Source organism: Ailuropoda melanoleuca, chromosome 5, assembly GCF_002007445.2.
Source record: "Ailuropoda melanoleuca isolate Jingjing chromosome 5, ASM200744v2, whole genome shotgun sequence".
In the NCBI taxonomy this organism is placed as follows: domain Eukaryota; kingdom Metazoa; phylum Chordata; class Mammalia; order Carnivora; family Ursidae; genus Ailuropoda; species Ailuropoda melanoleuca.
The window spans coordinates 1,892,181-1,902,406 of NC_048222.1; the positions used below are offsets into that span (position 1 = coordinate 1,892,181).

General features: G+C 45.8%; 3 non-coding genes across 3 annotated transcripts; 1 reads left to right on the forward strand and 2 right to left on the reverse strand.

Moving 5' to 3' along the window:
- Positions 1–947: 947 nt before the first annotated feature.
- Positions 948–1,021, reverse strand: TRNAI-AAU. Its single transcript has one exon. It is a non-coding gene; the product is annotated as a tRNA-Ile (tRNA).
- A 531-nt stretch (positions 1,022–1,552) lies between these two features.
- On the reverse strand, positions 1,553–1,624 carry TRNAA-CGC. The gene has a single exon. It is a non-coding gene; the product is annotated as a tRNA-Ala (tRNA).
- A 1,920-nt stretch (positions 1,625–3,544) lies between these two features.
- On the forward strand, positions 3,545–3,617 carry TRNAK-UUU. The gene has a single exon. It is a non-coding gene; the product is annotated as a tRNA-Lys (tRNA).
- Positions 3,618–10,226: the final 6,609 nt, after the last annotated feature.

Sequence of the window (10,226 nt, forward strand, 5' to 3'; positions counted from 1 at the left end):
TATGTTTAAAACCGGGAAAACGTGGCTCTCAGCACTTTCCCGGCTCTTTTCGCGACCCAGGCCTTTTAAGGAGCGTATAAAGCCTTGTTTCCTCGCAAAGGCCCCTGCTTTGTACGAAGCAGAAGCCCGTGCTCCTGTCACCTGCACGGAGTGGGCGCGCGGGGGCGNGCAGCCCCGCAGCCCCGGGGCCCCGGCCCCGCAGCCCCGCAGCCCCGCAGCCCCGCAGCCCCGCAGCCCCGCAGCCCCGCAGCGGGAGTCAGGCCCGCCGCTCGCACGCCCCCGACCGCTAGGGGGCGTCGGCCGGAGCCCGGGGTTCTCCGCTACGAGAGCGGGCGCGTGGGAGCTCAACGGGAATAAAGGAAATCAGCCGAGCCAGGAACACGAGGACACGAGTCAGGGAGCCGTGAGCCGCCTTCGGCGGAAAAAGAGGCTGACTCCGGGCGTACGGTGGGGAAACGGCCCGAACAGCGGGGCTGCGGGCGTCGGCACCGAGACGCGGCGCCAACAGCGGAGTCCTTCCTTCCCTGAGAACATGCTTGTCTCTGGACGGATTCCTCCCCTGCCCTGCGTGAGGCCGGACCCAAACCCGAATCCTCAGCCGAGCAGTCGGCAAACCAGCCCTGCCTTCTCTTCCCGCAGGTGCCGGCGTGGCGGGCACTATTTCGAGGGCAGTGTTTGGACATTGCACAAACAGGTGACACGTTTTCCTTCTAATGAATGGGCTAGCCCTAAGTAGTCCTGCTGCTTTTCTGCTTCTCCGGGCAAACTTTCTGAGCACGCTGGCTTCCCAAGAAGGGTTCTCGGGGCTCTCCTCGGGTGGTTTGGTCTCTTGGCAAAACGTTGTGGGGGAACACAGCAGGCTGTCTTACCTTAGCCGGTGATCCTCATTTTCCACCTGAGAGTAGCGAAGAGTATTACCCACGGTGAGAGGATGGAAAACAAAGCACTGGCCCGTACGGGGATCGAACCCGCGACCTTGGCGTTATTAGCACCACGCTCTAACCAACTGAGCTAACCGGCCAATCGCGTCGTTCCCGCTGTCTAGATAAGAAGGTATTCTTATTGTTGCTTTTTACTCTGTAAGCAGCATGGGATACCCAAGATGCGGGCTTTGCCCACCACCACCCACCCACCCCCGCCCCGAGCTAGGTAGGCTTCGTCCTTTTCCCAGTACTTGTCCTATTTTTTTCGCGCCATGACGCAGCAACGAGGCGCTAGCAATACCCCCTTGTCCCCTCTCTGTATTTTCAGGCCAAGATTATCTCCGCCTTTGAAGGCCAGCCAGATACTACAGTCTGTCCTGGGCTGATTTCCAGGCTGCTCTGCTTCGGCCGTCTCTCCCTTGGGTGTTTTTATCTACGTTTCCACTTTTATCAGTTTCAGATAAAGATATCCCCAAATATCTTATTTATCCTGTTTCTCTCTCTACATACACAATTCAAAATGCAATGGGAACAAGAACACCGCAGGAAATTGTTGAAGAGGAGGATATGAAGTCTAATGATACAACATTTTAAAAACATAGTTTCTGACTGTGTAGATAAAAAGAACTTGGAGATGCCGGGGATCGAACCCGGGGCCTCATACATGCGAAGCATGCGCTCTACCACTGAGCTACATCCCCAACCCTAAGGGTGTTCCTTTATAACTCTTCCCAGTCCTTTGAATCCTATTTTTGTCCCCAGCAACTAAAACATTTTTTTTGAATGCTGACGTTACATTTTCCTTTACTTGTTTAGCAAAATCATGAAATGGTTAAAGGGACATCAGTGTTCCAAGTACAGGAAGTCTTCCAGCCATAGGGCCCTTGTCAAGCACTTAACCTGGAGACCAAAGGATGGAACAAAATACCTAAAAATCTGATGAGAAAAAGGAGAGGGGGACTCTACTCTAAAAACTCTTTTCTCACTATATGTTATCTAACTCAAATTTAAATAAAAATCTGAAAATAAAATAAAAAGCTTTCTTTCCTTTTTTTCTTTTATTTTAAGGACAAGTGAGGGATACTGCAGCCATGTTAGGCTGACTACAGGCTGAAAAGATAACTGGAAAGTTGCAGTTGAATTGAGATAAGTGGAAGAGAACTATGGGAAGTGTCTCAGAACATGGGATACTTATTTACTTGAAGATAAATTGGCTGAAGAATTAACGACCTAAGAAAAGTCTTCCACCTAGATAAAACGGATCCTGGTAATACAGGAGGCTCTCACCCACATGAAGCAGGAGGTCTTCTAGAGTCCCAGTTTGCCTTGGAGCTCAGGACATCCAGTGCTAAAACTGGGAAGAGTTAGTCACCCCACTGCCCCCTAGCCCATTCCCAGAATCCAGAATTCCCAGCCCAAAGCCTTAAGTGAGCTTCCAGAAGGATGGACCTCCTCTACGAGTCTCTGGAGCACAAGGCTGGGAAGAGGAGGGAGGAGCGGGTCAGCAGCAGGCCTCCTGCTTCTTTTGGACCCTTGTTCCCAGCAGTGGAAAGGTTAGGCTGCCCTAGTGTTTGCGGAGCATGTGTTCAGTGATCAGTAGAATCTCATGCCCAAAATGTGCTGGTACTGAAGAGCACCGACTGGGAAGATGATTAAGTAAATAGAGATGCCCAAATAAACCCGAGATTGGTTCTGGTTTGGTTTTGTTTTGTTAAAATAAGTCCTTAAGTTTGAATTTTATCATGGAAGTTTCCACAGCATATTGTTCAGGAACTTAGAAACACCGTAATACATGCCAAATTGTAAAGAACATGAGATGGAGAAAAAAACCCAAATTCAAGACAGTGTTTACCCGGGAAGATAAGGAGATAGGACCCCCGGGGGGGGGGGGACAAATGAATGTTGGTAATTATCTTTCTAAGCTGAGAAATGCAGCTGTATTTACATGTGCACAGTATTCTAATTAGTTTTCTTAAAATGCATATATGATGTAAGATGTGAACCACCAAGGACACTGGGTATATGGGAACTCTGTATATTTTTGCAATTTGGTAAATCTAAAACTACTCAAAAATTAAAAGTTTATTTAAATAAAAAATAAATAAATAAATAAAGACAGTTGAGACCCAGCACAAAATCAAACTGCTCCCTGTTTCTCGACCCAGATTCCGGTGTCCAAAGTGCTGCCCAAAACCTTAGAAGCACCAGCGATGGATCAGCTTCCTTTCGAAAGTGCTCTATTTCAGCCCAAATGTAGCATGTTTGAGATAGGTCTCTTGGAAGCCTAGGAACTGAAGGCCAGCATTCTGTAGTTCTTGACCGCCCTGAATTCTATACAGGATAGTGTATATCTACATATATAGTATTCCTCTATACATACAGTCTATAGCTATACTTTATAGAGTGAAAGAATTTGGGGGAACTAATATAATACGGTTAGATCTTGGTATTAAAGAAGACCCTCCTTGCGACTGAGTTTCTATGCTGATTAGTGTATTTACAAACATTTTCTGAATGCACAGTCCTGAACCAGAATCACGGGTCAAACTTGTAAAATAATTCCTCCTTCAAGTTTGTAGATAAATTGACTACAGGTGATGTGTCAAAGGTACCTCATGTGAGCCCGGATAGCTCAGTCGGTAGAGCATCAGACTTTTAATCTGAGGGTCCAGGGTTCAAGTCCCTGTTCGGGCGGTAGCACTTTTCTTCCCTGTTCTTCATTTTTAGCCCAGTAAATAGTAACAGGAAAGAAGATAATCTCAAATCACAGGCTGATTTCACTCAAAAACAAGAGGGGATCCCAAGCACGGCACAGATATCATAACCTGGGATCTGTTCACAAAATAGAAGAGCTTTCTAGGAGAGTGGATGGAAGCTGCAGCACAAAACATTTCATCTGGAGCACAAGTAACAACGGCCACAAATCACCAAAAGTCAAACTCTCATTTGAAAAGCCACAAAAACACACAAGTGCTCCCTCTAGCATTGGACTGCTCCCTTCCGATCCTCTCCTTTGCTCAGCCCTGGGGATGCCCACGTAAACCCCAGGGGTCCTGGCATCCGCACTTCCAACTCAGGGCCCAGTGGCAGCAGCTTCCAAACTTTTTTGGCCATGACCAGTTTGAACTTGAGTTTACATCTGGACCCAGACACACAAATGTAGCAGGAACAAAATTGTCTGAATTACCACTCAGTCTCACACACGCACTGCATTCTGATGTTTCAGATTCCATCCTATTCTTGGCCATGCTGGGAGCTACCCACCGTTCGATTGATTTCACATCCCCCTCATTGGGAAACACTGGGCTTAGAGTCATCATAAGGATGCAAGGTAACATATAGTACAGGGTGATGGGTCCTGTGCCAAGTAACCTGCCTTCCCTGCCTCTTCCCCTAAATCCCAGTCCCCTTCTTAGAGGGACCCCAAAACCTCAAGTCCCCTGAACACACTGGCACCAACACCATCTCTGCCTTCCTGGGAACCACTGAAGAAACAGAATGTGGCAGCCCTTGACTGAACCTTCATTTGGTCACTGCCCAAAGCAGAATTTTCATCCTACTGGATCCAGAAGATAACAGAGAAAGTGGATTTTACACTGCTGTGAAAAATCATCAAAGTAGCTACAAAACCTCTGAGAAAAAAGAACACTTCCTGTCAGTTGCCTTGTTGACACAGTAGGCAGCACGTCAGCCTCATAATATGAGGGCCTTGAGCTCAATCCTCAGAGACAGGATAGCATTTTGCAGGGGGAAAAAAGCAAAACCAAAACTGCATAAGTTATCCAATGTGATCATTGTTATTATTGCTACTAGAGCCACAGGAGAAATATTTTCTTGAAGCGCCCATCACTTCATGAAAGCTTTTCCTGCCTGTTGGGCAGTCCACTTGGGCTGTGACCCCATGGTTTCTTACAATGCTCAGAGCTTTTTCGAAAGGAAAGAGACCTCCATTCACTTTAATTAAACACAACAGGGCAGTTGTCTCTCACAATCTTTTAAAAATAAGCAGTGGGAGGGAGTCACAAAATTGAATATTAATTCCAAAATGCCTCCAACATGGCCTCAGAGAGTGTGCTAAGCAGGAAAATAACCAATGTTGAGCAGCTACACTGTTCAAGAAGACAAAGGACTTCCCAACACATCAGTATGCACAGTTAACAGTTAAAAGATTCCCTTTCTTTTCTCAGTCTTGGGGGGCAAGTTTGGGGCAGAAGGAGAAGACAACCATTTCCACTCTTCCTTTTTGGATCTTAGGGGCTGAAACCCCAGCCCTACTGTGCTGTTATCTGTGCTCCGACAACAAGGGACCACCTGGCTGCAACTGATCCATTGACAGACTTGACGAGAATGTTACTCCAATTCCAGGAGGCAAGGGACTTATATATTAGATCATTATAACATGGCACTGGATTAAGGAAACAGACACTTTGTATGTCCATTTTACACTATTGTCCCAATCTCTAAACCTGTCTCCATTAACCTTCAAACACTTAAAACTCAACTAGTGCTAATCATTTGCTTTACCAGACAAAGCCAAATGTGTGGCTGGCATCCTCCACTCAAGAAACCCAGCTACCTTGAGGTTGGTGCCCAGAGGAAACAGCTACTAGAGGTTTCCCTGGGTCTTCTATTGGGCAGATGAGTTTAGGCATTCAGATTTAAATTTCCCAAATCACACTTCTTAAAAAAAAAAGTGAAGAAAGAAAGAAAGAAACAAAACACAAAAACTTCAACAAGTGAAAGCAACTCATTGTTGGGACATAATCCTTCATGAATCTCTCACATTTCTGCATGTATTGCTAGCAAAGCACTGACTGCTCTTTGTTCTGGATTTTCTTTTCAAGGATGCTGATACAGCAAACACTCCTGCAAGAGAGTCTCACCAGAGTGATGGGTAGGCATGCTTCCTGCTCATTATAAAAGAATAGAGAACCATGGTTTAGGGTTTCTCTCTTAGAACCCACTGCACGTACAGATATCTGGTTTTGCCCTCTGAGAACTAGAGCCAAGGAACCAGAGGAAAAAATGCTGATAATCTGGCTACTGCTATTACTAAAATAATAGGCTTTCCATTGTCCCCTAACCCAGGAGCCTTGTGAGTTACACCAGTCTCCATGAAACCATGTGGCCAGTTCAGCTTGCAACCTGGGTACAGTTTCGAACCCTTCGCATTTCCTGGCACTCATCAACCCCATACTCTCCTCTTCCTTCAGGGAAGGAAGGGTGTAGACAGCATTCTTTAGCATGCGTATCTAAATGAATTCATACATATTTATATATATTTAGTACGTATTATATTATATATTATATAGTTATATATATAAGTAACTAAAATTAATACAGTTAACAATACTGTGTTATATATTTGAAAGCTGCTAAGAGAGTAAATCTGGAACGTTCTCATCACCCACACAAATTTTTTTTGTCACTATGTAAAGTGACGGATGTTCACCAGACATTGTGGTGATCATTTCACGACGTACACAAATACCGGACCATTATGTTGTACAGTTGAAATTAATACATTATGTGTCAACCGAACCTCAGGAAAAAATGTTTAAAAAAATGACCGAATTAAGGGGTGAATTCTGATTTATTTTTGTGCTCCCTCAAAACTTCATGTGATTAACTTCATCATGGTTACCTATAAGAAATGTCACCATGTACAAGAAAAATAATAGTTAAATCACTAGTATCTACATCTATGGGGGTGGGGCCCTCAACCAGCCAGACACTGTGGTCAGGACCCTTGCAGGGTTTCTTAACTTGGCGACTGGTGAACTTGGATGGGAAAAAATATTTACATCTTCAAAATCTCGAACCTTGAACTGAAATCTGGCATACCCTTCACATATGAATGTAGGGAACAAACCACAGTCAGAAGTTCCTCTGCTTTTGTCACCAAGGAAAATCACAGACATTTTCGCGTTGATGAGAACAAAGGCAAGAGAAATGTACCTTAAATTAAATCTCCTTACAACCCGCAGCCCACTGATAAATACCTAAGACACGCAGCCTGGCATTCCTCAAGAACGCACGGCTGCCTTAATGTTCGTGTTTTACTAAAAACCTAAAGCTTCCTTACCCGAACAACAGCCAGAACTCCAAGGTCCTGGGGGCCCTGCTTTCAGCAAACAGAAATTCCTGGAACTTACCTTATCTCCACCTTCCCTCCCTCCACAAACTTAAAAGTGTATCATCAGTCCCTCCTCAAAACCACAGCTGCAGCTCTTCCTGCCCCGGACGTCCCTGGGCTATAAGAAAAACAGCTTTTGGCACCGAAGACGTCTCAAGAATTCTTTCTTGGCCGTTCGTTCGCTCCCGAGCCCCACATCCAATCACATCCATGTGAGTACTTACTACCGACGGCCGGTAGTCCTCAGACGGGTCTTGGCCTTTGTGTTCAATGCGGCAGCGCAAGGTTCTTCGACTTGTTTGGTAATGTTTTGTAGTATAATTGACTTTCTTCTTTTCTTTTTTCTCTTTCTTTCTTTTTTTTCTTTTTTTGGTCATTCTATGTCTTTTCTTACTGTTTTTTAGAATATAATCTTGAGAAGGGCTCCACGGGCTTCATCATACGGCCAGGGGGGGGGGCCCCCCCGTACCTAACAGATGCAGAGGCCGCACACCAAGAGACACGGGGTTCCGACAGTCCCCTCACCGAAGGGACTTGGGGTGAGCGCCCGGAACCCCCAGCCTGAGCGAGGTTGCGACGGGACTGAACAGCAATACAGGCAAGGAGCCTCACAGCCCCAGCCTCGCTTACCCAGCTGGAGTCAGGACGCCAGCCCCCCTGGGTAGGGGCCCGCGACACCGAGAGGGGAGGCCTCCCAAGGGCCTAGAAGGGCCGGAAGCGCTTCGTCTGGCCGTGCCCGGGGCGGATGCGGGTGGGCTGTCGGATTTCACGTTGATGACCCACATGGAGACCCCTGGACGGGCCTGAGGAGGCCTGGCGCCCGTGTTTCAGAGATCACTGCGAGCACTGTTGAGGCTAGGACTTTTAGAAGAGGCAGTGAGGCTCTAACAGGATGCCCGGAGGCCAGCAAGGAGGCGGCCACGCCGGCTGTGGGGAAGGTCAGTGGCCTGTCCTGGCCGCATCCACGAGCAGCCGGATCCCACCAGACAGGCCCAAGATGGCGGCGCCACGACGGGAAACCCCTGAGCGAGGGAGGAGGAAAAGGCGGGAAACCCTGCTTCTGGCCCCACGTAACAAATGCTCCGGCCCCTAGTTCACAGGGGTCAGTAAAGGATAGGAGCCCAGCCCCCAGGACGCACGGCTCTCTCTCTTTCTCCCTCTCTTTCTCTCTCTCTCCTCCCTCTCTGCTCTCAAGGCTGGAGATTGTACTTTTCACTTTAATAAACTTTCCCACTTATGTCGCTTGTCCACTGTGCTGCGCGTCTGTCGAATTCTTTTTCATGACACGACCAAGAACCTTTGGTGACGCCCTCGGGTTTGAGTGAGCGGAGGCCTCAGGGCCCGGGGTCTCCCCAGCTCACCAGGCAACAGAACTAAGAGGGACAAGGGTGGATACAGGAAAATGTTTCCCTCCCTCATCTTTCTAGCTCTTCCAGGACCAGTGCCTCAGTTTTGAGGGTCAGAAATTTACTTATGGAAAACTCTGGATCACTAAGTCTGTTTGGTATAGACACCCAAATTCTCAAGATATTCATAAACCAGGATGTTAATTTATTAATTTACAGATAAGAATGTAAGTGCCAAGTGGACCAGAAAAGTGGACAAGGAGGTTTAAAGTGTAGTTTATTATTTCCTAATTTGCTCTTCCCTGCTTAGAAATATGTCTAAAAAACTAGCATCTTTGTACAGAAAAAAATCAGACTTTTTAGCCTTATGTTGCTACAGAAACACTGAAATCCTAAATTCCATATGACCACTTCCCCCTGGAATTTAGGGTCCTTTCATTACCACCCTTCTTCACTGGGAATTACAACTGTTTAGGACACAGCATGTTATTTCTTGCATTTTGTTGTTTCTTAATGGTATCTTGGGAAATTCCTTGATTTACTCAGAAACTGGATGGATTATATTTGAAATTTATACCACTGATCTTTTCAACAATGAGAAACCTTCTAGGCCCTCGAGTTGTAGACCTAGGTCTTAATTAGGATTTTCCTATTCACTGTATTATCTCAAGGCAGATTATTTAATCTCTATTTGCCTCAGTTTCACTAAATGTAAAATGGGGATAGTAATATTCAGCTCATAGGGTCATAGATATAAAATTATGCATGGAAATCACTGGACAGACAGTATTTGGCAAAAAATGAGCACTTAAGAAATACTTTATTATTGTAAAAAAAAACCCTAAAATTTGTTTGGTTAAGCATTTAAATCATTTTTTATTTAACAGTTTATTGAATATGTACCATATTCTCTGGCAATCTTTGCAAATGTTATTACTCTTACTAGAAGGCTTTCCCCTACTCCTTCCTTGCTTGACCATCTCCTGTTTTCATTTTGTTGCTTTGGTGTCAAAATGACCAAGGAAGTTCTCTCTAAAACCCCTTTATGTTCTGGCATCAGGGGCAGGGCTCCTGCAGTGTTACCACAACACTAAGCACAGTACTGTGGTGACTTTATTGCATTTGACAGGGAATGTTTTTCTTTGGTCCTGATCTGTTGCTTAGCAAAGAGAAAGCACAGATACATGTTTGCTGTTTACCAAAGAAAATGGGCTGGGAATAGTTGAACAGAGGGAAGGACAGTAATACAGCATGATAAAGTAGAATTTCCTGCAATTCAGTGTGACAGCCATCTAACTGGTCTTCCTCCTTCACCTCTTGCCCACCGCGACAGCCTATTGCCCGCCCCCCCAATCCCAACGTTTAGATTGTGTTCTCTGTTGGCAACTCTAATGGTATCCCATCACTTTCAGAGAAAAATTGCAGCCTGGAGTTTTCCATTTCCTGGTCCCTAGTTATCTTTGCAATCGTATCAGCTATCATCCTTACCCATCTTCTTTCCAATTCAGCTGCTTCTGATTCCTTGTTCTTCCTCAGGGAGCCAAACAGCCAAACACATTTTCACCTCCTGTCTCCTGGAGTGTTTTCCCCACATATTGACACCTCTTGTTCCTTTATTTCATTAAGTGCTCTGCTCAAATGTCATCTCATCATGGAGGACTTCCCTAGCCACCCTATCGAAATAGCACCCACTTTTACTTGTTTACTTAGGCCCCTCCTCACATAAATCTGTGTATTTTCTAACTCTCCCCCCAGGCCCAACTGGAATAAAAGCTTGGTGAAAGCAGAGATTTTGTTTTTTCACTGCTGTGCTGCCAGCAC